Source organism: Biomphalaria glabrata, chromosome 2 (assembly GCF_947242115.1).
Source record: "Biomphalaria glabrata chromosome 2, xgBioGlab47.1, whole genome shotgun sequence".
Lineage (NCBI taxonomy): Eukaryota > Metazoa > Mollusca > Gastropoda > Planorbidae > Biomphalaria > Biomphalaria glabrata.
Window position 1 is genome coordinate 897,903 of NC_074712.1, and position 17,307 is coordinate 915,209.

General features: G+C 35.2%; 1 long non-coding RNA gene and 1 pseudogene across 2 annotated transcripts; both read right to left on the reverse strand.

Annotated features, from left to right (window-relative positions):
- Positions 1-1,831: 1,831 nt before the first annotated feature.
- On the reverse strand, positions 1,832-16,974 carry LOC106070504 (glutathione peroxidase-like; annotated as a pseudogene).
- Positions 7,182-11,673, reverse strand: LOC129924422 (uncharacterized). 2 transcript variants are annotated; one of them, XR_008776366.1, is made up of 5 exons: positions 10,793-11,673; positions 7,926-9,229; positions 7,743-7,807; positions 7,506-7,587; positions 7,182-7,398 (listed from the first exon to the last, which is right to left on the reverse strand). It is a non-coding gene; the product is annotated as an uncharacterized LOC129924422 (long non-coding RNA). The 2 variants fall into 2 exon arrangements; XR_008776367.1 differs by having other exon boundaries at positions 10,346-11,673.
- Positions 16,975-17,307: the final 333 nt, after the last annotated feature.

Below are 17,307 nucleotides of genomic sequence, written 5' to 3' on the forward strand. Positions count from 1 at the left end.
CCTAGCACGAATAAATATGTGCTGCTATCAATTAAATTTGTCAACGGCGATTAAAAAAAAACAACACAATTTGGCAACTCTGTGTGTTTTATATTTCTGATATGTCAAGATAAACTCATGTAGACTGACATTAAAGTTGATGATAACAATACGTCCAAAGATAACAGTCTCTAACGTAAAAACTAGAAAGCTGGGACAGTCTTTGGGAGAGTTACTTCTGCTATCTATTTGTTGATGTCTTGCATGCGTTTGATACAGTTACTATGGGTTTGGGTGATAAGTAAGTCTTGCAACTTTCAGAAGTAAAACCTGATGAGCCAAAGACCTTGGGACAGTCTTTGGGAGACTTTTCACTTTCAGAGTTACTTCTGCTATCTATTTGTTGATGTCTTGCATGCGTTTGATACAGTTACTATGGGTTTGGGTGATTAGTAAGTCTTGTAACTTTCAGAAGTAAAACCTGATGAGCCAAAGACCTTGGGACAGTCTTTGGGAGACTTTTCACTTTCAGAGTTACTTCTGCTATCTATTTGTTGATATCTTGCATGCGTTTGATACAGTTACTATGGATTTGGGTGATTAGTAAGTCTTGTAACTTTCAAAAGTAAAATCTGATGAGCCAAAGACCATGGGACAGTCTTTGGGAGACTTTTCACTTTCAGAGTTACTTCTGCTATCTATTTGTTGATATCTTGCATGCGTTTGATACAGTTACTATGGATTTGGGTGATTAGTAAGTCTTGTAACTTTCAGAAGTAAAATCTGATGAGCCAAAGACCATGGGACAGTCTTTGGGAGACTTTTCACTTTCAGAGTTACTTCTGCTATCTATTTATTGATGTCTTGCATGCGTTTGAGCTTATAACTAATGACTATAACTATAATATATATATATATAAACACACACACAATAGGCCAATAAGCCAGTGGCGTAGCAAGGGTGGTGGGAGGTGGAGTCAAAATGTGAAAATCCCTGCGGGCCACCACTTGAGGGTGCTCCAAATGAGTGTCTAATTTTTGTTTACATTAAATATTATTGAACTGATGTCTTAACACTTTCTCTCCATAATTATTTTTGCACATTCAGATGGAATTCTTCATTTATGCTCATTACTATTTCACTACACTGTTATGATTAAGCTTCAATAGCTTTGTTGGTTGTTATCAGAAAATGCTTTATTTGGTATAGAATTAAAGAGAAATGCATGCTCTTTTTATGTAACACAAAGTCAAGTTTATAAAATTAAACATTAATTTAATTTCATGTGGTCAAATCAACGATGGTATCGTCGATTAGGAGAGAAAGAGTTAAACAAGCAAAATATAAAAATTCCTAAAAAAAAATATCATCTAAGGGGATGAACTACGCACTTATAATTATATCTGTCAATATATATTTAGCTATATCTGTGAATACTGAAGGATTTATTTCCCTTTTTCGTATAAAACAAAATTAATTACCATTAATTAATGGACTTATTTGAGTGACTTTGTTTATTGATTCACGTCTTGCCTATGCCAATAAGTAATTGTGCGCAAAGTTTCAAATTGATCCGAGAATGAATGTGGAAGAAATACCAAGTCCAAAACAGAGACAGATATAGTGAGTTGATATAAGCTTTGTAAAAATAAACAATCAATAACCACATTCGAACACATCTTTACTTGTTTTAAATCATGGAATCAAAAGTTTTTGTAGAAAGACGATTTTTATTGAAGGAGACATACATACAATGATTTAGGATGTAACTAACAATTTAACAAAGTATTATTATTAGACTAAAATTGTAAATTGCAACATTGTTTGTTCCGGTGAGTAAAGTTTCCTTTGTTTTTAACAACAGAAAATGCCATTGTATTGATCACCAGACGAATGCACAAGTCTTGATGACGTCAACAATGTGTCAGCGCAATCCATCAGCCAATGAAAGCTGTTTATAGAAAGCGCGTCATTACATTTTCAAGAAAAAAAACTTTATTCACCGAAAAGTCAAAGTACACACTAAAACAAAATTCACACTGCTGTTCATGTTTATTGGCGTCTTTATGCTCTTTCTGACTTCTTGTGTATAAATATTCTTAGAGTTGTTTTTAATAGTCTATTATAATCTGTGTGTCAAGAGAAAGGAACTCCAAATGGATTAATGATATTGATAATTACCTCCCTTGCTTCCTTTTATGTTACTCTTCTACAAGACAGTTTACTTTTGTTGGAAATTAAATTTCTTTTTTTTTTATATAGTGATCTCTTTCTACTAGAGTTATAAAAGATCATTAAACAAAGAAAATTAAATCTTAATTATTTGTAAGTAGTTCTTACAATTAACATTCAATTATTTATCTTTAAACAATCAAAGTTAAAAAGAAGATAGAAAAAAAAAGGTGTAGTTTGGCTATCCTATGATAGCACTTTTGGCACGCGTTAGCTCAGATTCAATATCTGCTGCCAACTTGTCTGGATCTGTTTGAGGAATAGTTCTCTTGGACACTTTCCCGTCGTAACCAATCAGAAATGATTCCCAGTTCCAAGCTACGTCACTGGCTTTGATTGGCGTGTAGAACAGAATGGATGGATTGAAGGATACCACTGTAGGAGGGCAGTAACTCTGGTAGGAAACAGAACAGTGTGTCATTAAATTGTAAACACTGAGAATAATTGTGCGAATAGTATTAAAAGAGAAAAAAAAGTCATGACCTATATATTCAAATGTCATACTTTCTAATGCGCTACAATCTACATTCTATCAGTTTCAATGTCTTGAACAGGAACAGAACATAATTCATTCTGGCTTAATTCATTTTACTTTCTTTTCTTTCATCTTTAAAAGCCTGTAACGTATAGTGATATGTTTCATGTGATCTGTTCGGCCCCTGCCAGGCGCGTGGCCCGTTAGAGGGAAATCAGTCATATCGGCCTAAAGTTTGCCCTGATAGTTATGTATTTTATTAAATATCTATGACCGAATTAAGCCAACGAATTTGGCGAAGATTAAAAAAAAAACATTTTGAATATTGTCGACTTCAAACTTATAGATTTTGATCTAGAATCAAGTTGTTTTTTTCAATCACTTCGCCACACTTATCACCAGTGTTGAAAACAAAGGCACACAACTCGTGTTTACCTTCAAATAAGTGAAGAGTGGATGCTCCTGTGCTCCATTCACATCTATTTTCTCAAAAATTTGAAAGTTTGGCACAAATCCTCCACCAGGGCGGACATACTTGATACCATTCATAATTTCTGTTCCATTGGCTCCAGGCTCTTGCTGCAAATGGAAACAATTCAAACAGAGACAATAATTAAAACACCAAGGCTATACAATATAATGCATAAAATAGTTCTTTTAGATCTCTATATTCCATTCAATTAGGCGCGAAGACTCAAAAGTAAACACAAAAACAAAACCTAATAAAATGCTCAGAAAGACACAAAGATAAAGGAACATCCCCCGTTCCATAGGCTAGGACAAATGTGTACAAATGCTCCTTCTTCCCTAGTGCTATTAGAGCATGGAATGGATTGCCTGAGCTAGCCAGGTCATTGGTTAACATGCATGACTTTTTAAAGTAACGTTTGTATTTTATAAGAAGATATGGCTATACCATAAAAGGCATACAATATTTCTTATAGGTCTCTATATTCCATTCAAGTAGGACTCAAATCAGGGGCGTAGTGAGCAAAACCTGCGCTCGGGGCAAGAAACTTTATTGACCCCCCCCCTCCCCCACGAACATCACACATAAAAATAGGTTTATCAATAAAAAGCATTTAAAAATAATATTAACATTAGAATGTATTACCTAACTAAAATATCTACAATAATTGTATTTTTTGGGCGCCTTTCTGCGCGTGGCGCCCCTTGACTACCGAACATGGGGTCCTGGGTTTGAATCCTGTGTGAAGACTGGGATTTTGAATTTCTGGATTCTTTGGGCGCCCCTGAGTTCACCCAGCTCTAATGGGTATTTGACTTGAGTTGGAGAAAAGTAAAGGCGGTTGGCCGTTGTGCTGACCACATTACACCCTCTTTAACCGTTGGTCAAAGAAACAGATGAATTTAATATCATCTGCCCTATAGATCGCAAGGTCTGAAAGGGGACTTTATTATACTTTCACTCTTGGATCTGAAATTTATGTAAGATGAAAGGGCTACTACCCAGCAGAAAAAAAGACAAGGAGATTTGATACTAAGATGAACTGCTACGCATTGAGATATTATTTAAATTAAAATTCATTTCTTTTTAAAATTTAATTAGCCACTGTGAAGTTTAAATTAGCATCCTTGACATTGATTAGTTTATCATGACAATCTCAATCTCCAATAATTATATACACAGTAGGGAATGAATGGTAAAAAAAAAAAAGTTCGACAAATCTGTGTGAATCTATAGTAAAGAGTTACGTACCTTGAGAAACTGGTTGCAAGGGAAGCCTAGGATGACGAAGCCTTGACTACCATACTGGGACTGGAGTGCATTCATCCCGAAGTAATGGTGAGTCAGGCCTCAGTAAGTAGCCACGTTCACAATCAGGACTACCTGGAAACGACAACATCATCTATAAAGTAAACACATCTGTTGGTGTGTCCATAAAAGGGTTAATATTATTCCTTCGTAGAATGCCAGTAGGTCGACTTCCACAGGACATCCTGTATGGAGATCTAATAGAAGGCAGGAGAGCCGCTGGTCGCCCACTTTTACGTTATACGGATGTATGCAAACGCGACATTAAGTTCTTCAAAATCGACACTGGCAACTGGGAAGAGGTGGCACTGGACAGAGCCACACGGAGAGAGGGAGAGAGAGCGTAAAGGAAGGGTCACGGATTGCAGATGTCATACACGACAGAGGCAGAAAGAAGGGCGAAAATGCAACGGCGCCTGGTGATTATATATGCCCAACCTGCGATCGCAGCTGTGTATCAAGGATTGGCCTCTTTAGTCACACAAGAAGTTGCAAAGGGAAAAGATCGTCTCTCGAGACGTAAAATGCCACAGACATATTATTAAATATTACACATAAACAAAAGCATTTACTTGTCGAAAGCGTGTTGATGTCTTCACGCACCAATGACCACCACACAGTCAGTGGTGCACAATGGCAAGAAAAAATGAGTGGGCAAATTAAGGTTTCTAGTATCCTAGCGCAGAGCCGGCCTTAGGCATGTGCAAACTAAGCAGCCTCATAGGGCCTCTGATTGTTGGGGACCTCGAACATTATTTAAAAATAAAAAAATATATCAAAATTGCGAAATTTAGGTCAGTCTCAGATTTCAAACACAGTAGAGCACTATGTTTACTAGTCTAACTCTGTCTTTTCTATGACTCCGTATTTACTAGTCTAACTCTGTCTCTACTATGACTATGTTTACTAGTCTAACTCTGTCTCTACTATGTCTCTATGTTTACTAGTCTAACTCTGTCTCTACTATGTCTCTATGTTTACTAGTCTAACTCTGTTTCTTCTATGACTCTATATTCATTAGTCCAAATCTGTCTCTACTACGGAATTTCAGTTACTTATTGATTTAGATATAGACACAGGCAGGTTTTTAATAAATTGCGTAATTTTTTTCCCACTGTTTCTTTGAAGTTTTTTTTTTACTTTCATTTGGGGCTACCAAATTCACTTCACCCTGGATCTATAATCCCCTAAGGCACGCCCTGCTAGCGGGTAGATATTTACAAATTATTTGTAGAAGACTAAATTTGTATTTTTATGCATAGTTTATCAGAAATTCTCCAGTCAGTCGCCTACATGCTCAATACAAGGGGAAGGAACTCATGGACGAGATGCAACTTTTTACATTGACAAAGAAATCGATGAGCTTATGATTTAAATTAAATTACTTTTATTAATGGCTCTTCATTACTCAGATTTCTTTTTTTTTTTTCAAATAAATCCCGTTTTCTTATAGATTCTATGTTTGGGACCCATCAGCTTAAAAGAACATTGAGAAACTGGAACAGACACAAAATAGGGCAGTGAGATTCATAACAAACGAATATTCACATTTGACTACAGTAACACTTTAGTAAAATCACTAAATTTAGAAAGCCTTCAGGACAGAAGACTCAAAAGTAAAGTAGCAATTATACATAAAGCACTGAACCATAATCTTCAAATACAAAAACAGAATTTAATAAAATACTCTGAAAGACACAAAGGTAGAGGCATACTACCAGTTCGATATGCTAGGACAAATATGTACAAATACTCCTTCTTCCCTAGCGCTATTAGAGCATGGAATGGGTTGTCTGAGTCAGCCAGGAAAACCAGTGACTTGGAAGAATGTAAGTCGTTGGTAAACATGTATTAATAGATAAATGTAGGAACACGCGTAGGACGTAATCATCTTCTTTTTTGAAGTAACGTCTATATTTTACAAGTTAAAATTATAAGCTCTATACAAGGGGACTAGCGACAATAGCGACAGGTATCCAAGCGGTTTATGCCACACACAAATGAGTGTTTCTCCAGTACTGGTGCCAAAAAGTGTCACATTATGCTAAAAATTAAAGTTGAAGTTTTTGGTTTCATTTCAACTGTATTCACTTCTTCAACCAGTTCACTTTAAGAATTTATCAATAGAAAATGAATTGCAAGATGTAGATTTTGACAGCAGTGTCTATTCAAGGGGTACCCCCTTTTGCGTCACAGGTGCATCACCGGGACACCACTTGATAATTTAACAACGACCAATTGATAAATTCATTGTATTTTAGCATAATATAACTGTCTTTATTGATATTAGTCTTTAGATACTGAAATTTATGCTTTTGCATAGAAAAAGTGGATTTGAGCTCAATTCAAAATTTGGGACACCGTAGCACCTGTGACACTACAAGTTAAAGTTTTTTTAAAAGATATTCTGTGAGAATATAGAAATTATTTTATTTTTGCACTAAAGTGATCCATTAGACTTGTTATTAAGTTCACTATTCTAGTCATAAAGTACCCATTTGTAAAAATGCTGCTTTAATTTCACAAAATGTCGCGGGTGCTTCATGGGACACCATTTTTTAAAATAATGTTTATAAGTTTATATTTTTGTCTTATCTGTGCACAAGTGAATGATCATTATTATTTTTAATTATTGACAAATATATATTTTATATCTTTTGTTAGTTTTAACACACAGAAAAAGGTTTGAAAAAAAAAAGAATGAAAAGAAAACATAAAACTGTACACAAATTTTATTTGACAAATTCAGAAATCAAAACATTCCACTCTCAAACTATTGCCATTGGTATCAACATCACTTCAGTAACAATCATGTCTGCATACACTAACTGTATGTCCTGCACTTCTGGATATATATTTATATATTTCTTTAATTTCTGTGCCTTTTTAAAAAATTATTTCTGCGCTGATCATCCAGGACTTCTATCACAACTCCTGTTAGAAAAAATTACCAGCAATGTTGAAAAGTTAATACTTCAATCTAAAACATACTTTGAACTTGTTTATTGAAATAAAAAGGTACACAGTGCAAAAAATTAAACCTGGATAGAATATTTCCCCATACTTGACAATCACACAGCTATTTACAATGTACTTTTGATGAGTGAAGAAAATTGTTTGGGCCTGAAAAAACAACAACATGAGGCTGAAATACTTAACTTCTAAAATGAGTCTAAAATTATTTAGCAAGGTATATTATTAAAAAACAACTTATACAATACAGGTAACATAAGATTCAATGAAAATGTTTAAAATGTTTATATGTAAAAGCTCTTTACCTTTGAATTTGAGCATATGGGACTGACATCCAAAGAGTCTTCAAGATTTGACTGAGATTGCACTACTGAAGAAAAAGAAACAATTTCATTTAGAAATCAATTACGTAATTTTAAAATGAATAATGTTTTTTTCTCAGATAATTGTAAAGTGCTATTTAAAAATAAATAAATACAAGTACTTACCATTTTGTTTCTGAAGTTTGAACACCTTCCAAGAGCCACATATTTCATCATGCAGGCACTGACTGCCATATATATGAATTTCTGTATGGATAGCAGAAACAGCTTCTATTTCTGTAAGCAATAGTGTTAGGTGTAATACCTCTCACTAGGTCATTAAAAGATCCTTCTTTATTTACTGGTCGCCACTTTGATACCTTTTGCAGTGTACCATCACTCTGAACATACTCATCCGTCATCTTTGACCACATACTATACTCCACTCTGCTAATTCATCTGTGCAATCTTTTAAAGGCTCAATACTTGTTAATTAAATCCACACCACAGTTGCTACATGATCTTTCAATGCACTGCAGCTTATGAAAACAATTGGCATTAGTTCTTGGGCATAGAGTTAAGTCAAGTGATGAAGCTGGATTTATTAATGTCAGCTCTCTGTGTCCTTTTTTGATCAGAAATTTATTAATGCCCTCTATGTAAAGAAAAATCTTCAAACACAACTCACATAAGCAAGACTGCATCTTATGTTAAGTAGCTTTTGCATGAAACGTTTTCCTGTTTGAGCACTAACAGATGATTGAGAGGGATCAGTTCCCTCTACTGTAAAAAATGAATATTGTTTCCAAGGCATTTTGTGCAATGCAATCACGTCATTTTTTTTCTTGCAATTTGTTCTGATTTGCACTTGGACATAAAACTTCTTGACCAAATGTTAGAAATGAGTAGCACAACCTCTGAGTTTGTTGTACTTACTAAGGATACTGCAGAGTACTTGTCTATGAGCACTAGACATCTGACTTTTTTTTTTGCTGGTGGAGTGTAGTTAGGTTTTGATACTTTCTTTAATGTTGTTTAGAAGGATGAGCTTTCTTCTCTCAGGTAGGCGCAGAAAGCGTATGTCATGGACAGCTTTTACTTTTTCTTGGGGAGCATATTTGTGTGAGACCATCAAAAACTGCAGCATATTTCTTGGGTGACCTAGGCAATTTCATCAAAGCCCTTGAAACAGCCATTCTTTTTGCCACTGGAGTCTGGAATCCAGTACCTAGTGATTCACCAACCTCTGCTGAGATGACATTAAGTGGACTATTAGCTTGCTGTTTTCTTTCTTTGCGTTTTCTGTTTATCCAAGCTTTTTCATGTGGGCTTAACTAGGCCCTGTATGCAGCTTTTCTCAACCTTTCCTTTTCTCTCTGCTCTAAAACAGCAACACGTGTTAGAGACTCAGGCTTTGATGCTTGTAAATTTAGAGTCTTTCTTGGCTTGTAGACGCCTTGAAACTCTAACAGATACTCCATTACTGAAATCTGTAATTTATAAAAAATGTATAAGTATCTAAATAAATAGATCTATTATATATAATATAGGCCTACTAATAAATTTCATAAACATATAATATATTATATATTGGTGCATTATTTAAATCTAGTCTAGTAATGCCCATAATTGCTTGATAGGGATAGACTCAATCAATAGTATAGGACTAGTACTGTTAATTATATTAACTTAAGTTATAATCATTCAGTGGTAGACTGAAAGAACTGAATACAATATAATTGAATATACTGTATAAACAATACAATGGAAATTAAGTGCAGGTTAAACCAAACTTTGTTTTAGATACTATCTACATTTTAATATAGAATAGGTCTATAATATAGATCTAGTCTCTAGATATTTTTCTAGATACTGGTCAATTTAAAGAAAAATATATTATTAAATCTAAAATTAGATTCTAAATCTAGTCATAAATGATCTAGTCTAGAGTCACTAGTCTAGATTCATAAAAGATCTAATGATTTCTAATCTAATAATCTAGTTTAGATCTAAATCTAGATATTGAATTAGATCTAGACTGACTAGACTATTCTACTCTACTCTAGGTCTAGATCAAGACTCAAGAGTAAATCTAGCTATAATATAATGAATTACATAATTAGATCTAGATCTAGGTCTAGATCTAGAGTAAATCTAGATAATGAATTACATAATTAGATCTAGATCTAGAGTAAATCTAGATTTAGGTCTAGAGGTCTAATCAGTCTAGATTTCTAGATCTAGAGTTAAGCTCTTTAAAGTTTTAAAGACAAGTGTCCGAGATGCGCCTCAAACGAAAGATCTAATAGTTCTAAATCTTATTTACAGTAATAAGTAAATTTTAATTATTTAATATTTCTTAAACAGTACCGCTTTATTTCTTTTAGATGTAGCTAATATTATCTGACACTGTAAAATCTTTAACAAACTATCACTAAAATCTATTTGGACTTAACAGACGCAAACTAGGACACCATTTGTAAACAAACGGAGTAGTGTCCACTGAAACGCCCCAAACGATGTAAAGTAAAATTACAAAAAATATATAATAAAAGATGTCAAAAAATGTTCATTTAAAATGATTAATTATGAAAATAGTTTATTACATATATTAAAATCATTTAATCTTAATTAAAACTTCCATGAATACAGAAAACGTAACAAATCCTGAACTCGCATTAGACGCTACATGTGACGCCATAATTTATGCATGGAAAACACCAGCACGGGGTCCCAAGGAGCGCCTCAACGCCTAATCCAATTTACTTCTCAAAATAAAAACAAATTAATTATTTTAAATCGCTACACACGTCTACTATTACATCAACATAATTGTTTTAGAAATATAAACTTTTTGTTTAGTAACAGGCTTTAAAATTGATTAACTTTACGATTTAAGACTAAATTGTGTTCAAGACGCTTCACGTGACGTCATGATTGAATGGTTAAATTTAGTAACCTCGTAATAAAAAAAGCACTTCGATTTGGATATTGCAATCAAACTTATTTGTAATAAGCTTAAATTTCAGTAGAATAATGAAATATCTACGTACCTGATGGGTTGTTGATTCACAAAAGATCACAAAAAACAGATTAAATGAGGTTTTTGTGCAAGATTGCCGGCGATTGATCGTGTCGACGCTTGAGGCGCATCAATGGTTAATTGTGGGACACGCTATTGTTTACGTACTCCTGTTAATTACTACGCTAGTATTTCCAGCGGAAACGGCACTTCTTTTGTTCTACACAATACCTGTGATGCTCAAAAGAACTCTCATTCATAAAAAGTAGTGTTGTGGGAAAAATAATCCCATTCTTAACACACGCAGCACAGGCGCTTCATCTGGGACACCTCGACCTATTTTAAGCTCGTTATGCATGTTTAGAAAGCTTTTAACAAAAAAAATACTTTAAAAGAAATCTTTAATGCTTGTTGTAACAGAAATGCAATGTTGAGCGTATTATTTATTTCTTGTTTACAATTCATAGAGGATTGTAATTCCGTATAAAGTGGGACACATCGCGATGCGCCTCAAACGCCTTTTTGTGGCCGTGTTTAATCAATATTTTGATAACCTTGAGAAAAACTAAATAATGACATTGAAATATGAGGATCTTGTTAACATATTCCAACAAAGATGGAAGTTTTATGCCCCTTGGTTTTAGTACGATATTAATTCAATCATACCATGGTGTTCCGTGTTACATCAAAAGCTGCCATTTTGGGTAGTAATTTCACACATTTTTTACAATTTCAATATTTCCCTAGCACCTTATGAGCTCAAAATATCAAAATTTATAGATTAACCATTTCTTAATGCAATGTAATGCAAATTGTCACATTTGAATAACAATCTTATGAAATACGGACTTTTTAGTGAACCAACACCTAGTTGTAACCAGTACTGGAGAAACACTCAAATATTTTGTTTTAGGTCATGGGAAGTTTGAATAAAGGTGCACCGGGTAGAACAGCCGTTTTCAACCTTTTTTGCTCGGCGACCCCTTTTTACAACTCCTCACTATGCCCCCCCCCCTCAACAGTAAACTGTTTTCGTTCCTATGTATAAGTAACTGTGCTTTCGCTAATGTTACATTATTATCATTATAGACCTGAAGTAAATATCTGATTTGCAGTATTAGAGCTATATGTTTAATCATGAAACAAAAGTATGTTATAATATGTTACAGTATATTATATTCTTGGATATACATAAATACATATCATCCAATTACAAATAAATGAAATAAAATCTTTATGACAGGCATTTATTTATTTATTTATTTATTACTAGACATATGTTACCCGCGACCCGCGGGTCTTTATTTGCGCATTACTGTTGATATAGTCACTGAGAGTGTTTTGTAAACAATTAAACGAAATAATAATGTAATAAGTAAAGCGAATGTGTCAATGTAAAAATAGTGTGAATGAAGCTATGAAATCAAAATAGCTAATAGGCTTAAATCCATTTTTTCAAATTAAAACATTTGCTTGTAGGCCTACATATATTTGATTAAAATTTGAGATGAATAGACTTAATTTTGTATGTTCATGTGTTACAGTATAAAATAGATCTTGAGGTAGACATAGATCTAAATCTACACTAATCTAGAGGATTTTATAGAGTTCATTCTGTGTTGCGCATGCGTAACCTTTTTTCATGAATGAATATAGGCCTATCTCAACACGGCTACGCAGCTTTATTTAGCGAACAGCGAACGAATGTATTAAAAATGCTTTAGAAAAACAAATTTGAATGTTAATTTGATTAAAATATGAAATGAATGGACAATAATTAGTATGTTTATGTGTTAAAGCATAAAACTATCTTTGCGAAAAGAAGTTTTATCATCTTAGAGTTCAATAAGAGTTTTAAACCTAGGCCTAGGAAAAGACTCAGTAGAGAGATGTGTTAATCACTGTTAATGTGTAACCATTTGGTAATGTCTAATGAAAGGAAGTTCGCCAGACAATACCCGCGGCCTGCGGGCCTAAGTTTGTGTTTACTAATCTAGTGGATTGGATTTAGATGTATGTTAAACTTAACTAATGATCCTTTCAAGTTTTTTCTCTTTCGCTACGAAAATAAAATTAGGTTTGCGAAAATGGGATTACCCGAAGCCGATACATTCATATCTATTAAAAACGAAAAGAGCGATAGCTTTGTTAAATGAATGGGATTATAAAGTGAACAATTAAACGAAATAATTTTTAGTACGCGATTCATGAATGAATATAGATCTAGGCCTTTAACTCGGCTTCGCAGCTTTCGTAAATAAATGGAGCTTAAGAAAACCAAATTTGAATGTTTATTTGATCAAAATATGAAATGAATGGACTTTAATTAATATGTTTATGTGTTAAAGTATAAAACTATCTGTGCGAAGAGAAGTTTTATCATCTTAGAGTTGAATTAGAGTTTTAGATCTAGGGATGGGATTATAAAGTAAACAATTAAACGAATTAATATTTAGTACGCGATTCATTACGGTAGGCTATTGTCTAATGAAAGAATGTTCGTCAGGAAATCTGTAATCACAGATATAAGGAACTAATTAATGTAAAAAATGCTTTTGAAACACAAAATTGAAGATTAATTTTATTATATAATGAAATCAATGGATCTTCTTTTGTCTTTTCATGTGTCAAAGTAAAAATTTATATGCGCAAAGTGCGCAAAACTTTATTTTTTTTGAGGGTCATAAGTTTGTTTTAGGGCTACAATACATACACTACGGTCTAAGTTAGTACCCAAAGAACATTCCTGCCTAGTTTTATCAAGATTGGTCAAGCGCTTTTGATGTCTATAAGTAACATACATACATACATACATACATACATACATACATACACCTCACATTCTACTTTATAATATAGATAATCTTATAATTATTTATTTATTTATTTTAACAGGATGTTATGCAAATAATGTATTTTTTTATTTTTTTTTTGCAAATTACAGAATAAGTTGCAACACAGACAAGTTGGGACATGACTGACAAGCTGAAAACGCTTGATCCAGATTTGTGTAAAAAAAAAATTAATGATATAACGTCAAAGTTAAATAAAATGTTTTTCTTATCTAAAGGGGGGAAAATGAGAAATATTAACTAGAAAGGAATGTTTAAACTATTAATTACATTAACTATTCATCACATGGACTCAAAGTTTATCAACAGACAACCAAGTCCGGAGACTAATCTTCACATGACATTTTAGTTTTATGTTCTTATTTGATTTATAGAAATTTCTTTTATTAAGTATATTATCAACCTGTAATGTTCTGTGGCTAATGTGGAGTAATTAATGCGATAGAAGTGAAGTCAGATAAAAGATTAGCCCACAACATTATAATATATATATATATAGGTCTGTGCTGTGTTACCTTTCCTCTGTAGTCGCTAAGGTTAATTGTCACATTTTGGTGAACGTTCTTTAAAGAGAAGTCGTAAATGGTTCTGTTGTCATTGGCTGGCTGGTTACAGTCCTGAAAGTACAAAGGAGTATTTTAGAACATGACAATGCAGGACACACCCACCCACCCACCCGCTCACACACAGACAGCGACACAGACAGACACAAACTACAAACACAGCGCATAGTTTCACAGTCGCACATCTATTTCCTTTACCTTTGCCTATCGCTTAGTCTATTGGACCGTTGGGGCACCATGCAAGACTCGTCGACCGTTCTCCATTCCTCTCTTTTTGCCTTAGTTTAAAAAAAAACTTTCAAAGGCAGTCCCGTCCATTCTTTTATGTTGTCCTCCCATCACTTTCTCTGTCTGCCTCTTCTTTTTCCTGGTACTGTTCCCTGAAGGAAGGTCTTTGCGAGCCCCAAATATCTTGTAATATGGCCATAGATTTAAAGCTTGCGTATTTTTAAATATAGCTAGCAGGTCATCCTGTGGTCCGATCGCTGCAGTAACCCTGTCTCTAATCTCTTGGTTTGTGATGCGGTCTTTGAATGTGAACCTAGGATCCTTCTGTAGCATCTCAATTCCATTGCTGGGTTCCAGCGGTTCTCAACCTTTTAAGCTCGGCGACCCCTTTTTTCAATTCCTCACTTTGCCGCGAAACCCCCATTTACACACACACACACAGCAATAGAAGAGTAGACAATAACAATCCATATTTTCGATGGTCTTTGGCGACCCCTGGCAAATCATCAATCGACCCCCCCAAAGGGGTCGCGATCCACAGGTTGAGAACCCCTGCTCTATACAGAGTTTTTTTTTTTTTTAAACAAATTCGACAAGGAAAGACCCGACTGAGTCTCAGCAGCACAATCCCTGTCTGTATTGTATAAGACAACAAGAGGATACGATCTAACAACACAGTGTTTCCCAAACTGTGTTCCGCGGAACTCTAGTGTTCCCCAAGGCCTAATTAGGTGTTTCACAAACTACTGGAATAATCAACTATTAGGCCAGCACGTATATTAATCTCTCTTAAAAAAAAGAAGCAAAAGTGTTCCGCTAAATACTCAGAATGTGCAAAGTGTTCCGTTAAAGAAAAAGTTTGTGAAACATACTAATAACAGGATGATAGGCGATTGTCAGATTCATTGGCTGATTTAACAAGATCTGAGATTGTTGAGACTTAGAACAGATACTAATAATAATAAGGCTAGTCTTCGAGTCCGAAGATTAGTGAGGAATGCAGTATTTCCCGTGGCTGCGCAGTCCCAGCTTTGAACTATATATTTTGCCACATCCAGGGCAAGCATAACCATTGTCCACAGGCGGTCGATTTAGATTTTCTTTTCGCCGTCTGCGTTTGTCCTCGGCAGCAGATTTTCTTTTGGTCTCAAATGTGTATCCCGCGGCCTTCGTGAGTGACCTCCAGCTGTCTCGTTCTGAGGCCGCATGCAGCCAGGTGCTCTCTTCTATGTCAGCCAAGGAAAGTTGACGCCTAAGCAGGTCTTTGAAGCGTTTCCGTGGGGCGCCTCTGTTACGTCGACCACCTTTTAGCTCACCAAAAAAAGACTTCCTTAGAACAGATAATGGATTAAGTAAATGAGCACGTTTTTCATTTTGCCTTGGCTATAAGATGGCAAATTCTGAGCCATTTCATTTTCAAGTATGGATGACTTAGCTACATCTCATATCGTGCTGTACCATAGGAATGAAACAGTAACACTTTAGTCCGAATTACGTAGACCATTTGCTAATGGGGCGTTGTGGGGGTGGGGCGAGTCTATGTGTACGTGTGTGTTACTGGAAAAGGGGGGGGGCGAAGTCAATGTGTCAGTGTATTACTTGGGGGGGGGGGCGAGTCAACACGTGACCTCCGTGACGTCGAAGGTGCCGGTCAACATGTCTGTGTGTCACTTGGCACTCAATCGTTTACTTGAGGAGAATACTGAGCTGTGGCGTGCACATTTGGGGCGCCTGTTTTTTTTACTTTATTTTCGAATAGATAAGTTATTTCTTGGGTGACGATCTTATGGTGGAGTTGTCTCTTGGGTGACGATCTTATGGTGGAGTTGTCTCTTGGGTGACGATCTTTTGGTGGAGCATCCCTTCGATGTTTTATACGTGACTTTGTTTAAATCCTAATGTTAAAAACACAATATTGCCAGGCCAATACTTCAAGAAGGCCTACTCATGCGTAAAAAGTAAAGTTCCCCTTTCAGACCTTGTGGTCTATAGGGCAAATGATGTAAAAGTCATCTTTTTATGTGGCCTACGGTTAACGAGGGTGTCATGTGGCCAGCACAACGACCAACCGTCTTTTCTTTCCCCCTAACTAACGTCAGGTACCCATTAGAGCTGGGTGGACTCAGAGGCGCCCGAAGATCCCGAAATTTAAAATCCCAGTCTTCACCAGGATTCGAACCCCGGTCCCCGATTCGGAAGCCAAGTGCTTTACCGCTCAGCCACCACGCCTCCAACTCGTGCGTACTGTAGGCTAATATGTACGATTTTCAGCATGTTTTAAAAAAACAATCTCAGCCTCTTCAACAAGGTCTTTTACGAAAAAGTTAAAAGTTATAAACAACCCAACACACATTATCTATTTAAAATGCTTATTTTATCAAAAATCGATATGATTAATGGAATGCAGCCACTTACCATCATAACTCCTGCATGGACTACGGCCAGAAGACCACAAAAAGTGGCCCACAAGCCGTAGGTCGATGTGTCTGACCAAGCCATGATGGCTCGAGCTGGAGTCCGACTGAGGTCACTTTGTGAACAGACCTCGATATTAGTAGCACGATCAATAATCTTATCTTCAAGTCAAAGTACTGTAAACATCTATGTCGTAGGCCACTACTAATTAGAAAAAAAATCTTTTATAATTGCCTTAATCTGTCTTATCACAAGCGAAACTAGCGGAAAGCTGTTGCTATGCAGATTTTAAAAAGGTTCAGTGGATCTCAAAATTTAATCAAACTGATGCACACAACAATAGTTTGTGCAAATCGATCTATGGTTCTGCTGATTAAATCTAATAAAATGAACACGCATTTGTAGTTTTTTGTTCACTCTTTCTACTCAGCAAATGTTCTCAACCTTCTTCAGTTATTTCTCACATATTCTTTGACTTCTGTCCCACA